The sequence below is a fragment of the Botryllus schlosseri genome, chromosome 6 (genome assembly GCF_051294905.1).
Source record: "Botryllus schlosseri isolate E-star chromosome 6, Bs_hap1, whole genome shotgun sequence".
Classification (NCBI taxonomy): Eukaryota; Metazoa; Chordata; class Ascidiacea; order Stolidobranchia; family Styelidae; genus Botryllus; species Botryllus schlosseri.
The window spans coordinates 30,396,334-30,399,513 of NC_137241.1; positions in this window are offsets into that span (position 1 = coordinate 30,396,334).

The window sequence follows — 3,180 nt, forward strand, 5'->3', positions numbered from 1 at the left end:
TGTAACATGTAACTATACAGTTACTCACGTATTTTATTAGTAGTTCTACGTGTGCGTGTGCGATACAGTGCAATTTTGCATGTCTATTTACCTTTATATTCGTTATTTGATTCAAGATAAATGGCTAATTAATCTGTCTTTCACACAGCTGGCAAAATTTTATGACTTTGAATCGTCACTCTTACTTCGAAAATTCAATTTGACTTGAATTGTGACTTGACTCGTGACTTGACTCGAGTCACCTCTAAAAATCGAGTGACTTGACTTGACTCGAGTCACCTTCGAAAATCGATTGACTTGACTTGACTCGAGTCAAAATCTGCAATGACTCGAAGGTAGTGACTTGATCCCAACACATGACTGTTTGTCTTGATAGTAATGAGTGCATTGCCGGTATTAAGACGTCACATCAGTGTTTTATTGTGGTAGGCCTACATCGATCGCCTGTAAAGTATTGATTTGAAGTGCGTTCTCGTGCGTGTATGTCTACTGGTAATCTATATGTCACCACATGCACGGATTCTTGTGACGTCACAGATGGTCGCACAAAATTACGAATCGCCGTCTTTGCGGTTACAAGCGTCCATTTGTGTCACTACAAGTGTTTGGCTAGCTGCTTGCCTGTGTGGTCAACGTTGAGTGAATACTTGCTAATTCTGCTTCTCACTGTTTATAATGATCGCTTTTAATGATGGCAAAACGAATGGGTAGTTTCTCATGCTCATCCCCTCACCAAGTCAAATTAACAAAGATGTGCGATCCGTTTAACATGTAATGGTTGTCGGAGCATGTGAAAACGTAAGACAAAGCTAGGTAAGCCCGAAGACGTTCAACTATTATTTAGGGGTCCTACCTTTTCCAACACACCTGACTCGATCAGCTCTACCGGCAAATCTGTTTACGTGAGCAGAGGAAGCATAAAAATTGATAGCAATATACCTACTAAATCGCGAATTATTTAAAAAATGTTAGCCCTTCGCGCGATCATGCTCCACACCTACCGAACGGATAGCGTATTTAGATGATTAGCAGCGGCAAAAATGGCATAGACATAGGGGGGGGTCTGGGGGGGGGCGAAGCTCCTCAGAAGTTTGATTTAACGCTCTATGGGAGCCTATTTGCGCACTGTTGTCCGAGGGCCTGCGCAGTGAGTTGGCGTGTGTGCGCGGACTGGCGAAAAATTAGAGGGAACATTGGTCACAACCCTGTATGACAGCCTAAACCGCATTACGCAGTGGGCGTTGAAAACAGGTAGCTACAAAAGAAGCGCAGGTAGAAGACTATAGGCGTATATGGGTGCACCAAATTCTGCAAAGAAGAGAGTTGCTATTTTAGGTATGCGTATAATGGTATGCGTATGGAAATCAATTAGGCCAGGTAGGCCTACGACGTCACTTTTGATGAAGGGCACACGAAAAGTATTCGAGTTTAAGATATGACAGTGTTGGGATCAAGTCACTACCTTCGAGTCACGAGTCATTTCGAGTCAAGTCAAGTCAATCGATTTTCGAAGGTGACTCGATTCAAGTCAAGTCAAGTCACTCGATTTTTGGAGGTGACTCGAGTCAAGTCGAGTCAAGTCAAGTTGCCTTTTCGAAGTATGAGGCATGGTTACGTCATTGCATTTTGCTAGCTGTCTGAAATACTGATTGAGTGGTCATGATTACAAACCAATGAACGAATATAGAGTTAAATATACACGCGAAAAGTCACTTAATCGCTCACATATATAGCCTACATAGAACTGTTAAACTACGTAAGTAATTGCATAACCTCAGTTTATATTTACATTTCTACCGTCCGAAATAGAGAATAGAGAAACGAATTGATAAGATGCGATACATCACCCATTTACAAATTGATTCGATACAATTCCAGCCTGCTTCAATGGTTGGGGACTATATAGAAGACTATATTCGAATTCAATTTCAGTAAAACAGGAGGTTCGGTTGAGGTAAGAACATAGAGAACAGAAATAGGCATTACTAATAGTTTACGACAACGTCAGCTGTAAGCGTCGATCACTTCGTTTGCGTTCAACTTGTTTGTGAGAGAACAATGGAGGCTCAGTGAAACGCACGATCATTAGGGCTGTTCAAAAATAACTTTTTTCCGGATTCCAGCCAGTCACTGAATAAATTGTCAGGTTACCCTAAAAAACGCTGCACACCAAATTTGGTTCGATTCTAACAAGTATAGGACTAAAAAATCACATAACTCCGCTTCTACTGGTCGGAATTGACTCAAATTTGTTTTGCAACGTCTTTGAAGAATCCTCAACAATTTCATGGGGTTGGCAGAAAAATTTTAATTTTTTTTAATTTTTAATTTTCCATAATAAATTAGAAATTTTTAGTGGATCTGCGGAGCCCTATACTTGTTAGAATTGAACCAAATTTGGTGTGCAGCGTTTTTTAGGGTAACCTGACAATTTAATCAGTGACTGGCTGGAATCCGGAAAAAAAGTCATTTTTGAACAGCCGTAACGATCATTGGATGATTGGTCACTCTCACTGCTTACACCAGCGTTTCGCGAACAATCCGAACATATGCAAGATATAGTGATTTCTATAGACACCGATTACTTGATGACTTGAAACTGACTCGAGAATTTTTCTCCGAGTCACGAGTCAATCCGCATTTCTGATACGCCGAGTCAAGTCAAGTCATTTTAGCAAAGTGACTCTAGTCAAGTCAAGTCAAGTCATACGAAAAAGGTGACTCGAGTGATCCCAACACTGATATATGATACTGCAATGAATACATGCGGTCTTGGAGACAAAATGGAGATTACAACACCATGCAGCATTAATGCGTTAGCTGAGATTCGGACTCCCTTCGCTTCCCGGACTCTGTGCATAGGAAACAGGAACCAACGGCTCAACAACGCTAACTTGATAGTTTTTGTGCTATGTGCAAACAGTTTGAAAAAAAAATAGAGATTGCAACATTATCATTTGCGTGCAGGGCTCAGTTAAAGTTGGTCGCATTATCTTATGCGTCGATATAAAGTAATTTGCCTATACCATCATCTATGTTATTATAAGTTCAGTAGGATACGCATCGTTAATCGGATTTTACGGCAAGTTCAAATTAAAAAGTATAATTATAAACTTGAGAAATGTATTTATGGTCGCGTAATATAAATATAATTCAGTATTCACTGTAGACGTATGGCCA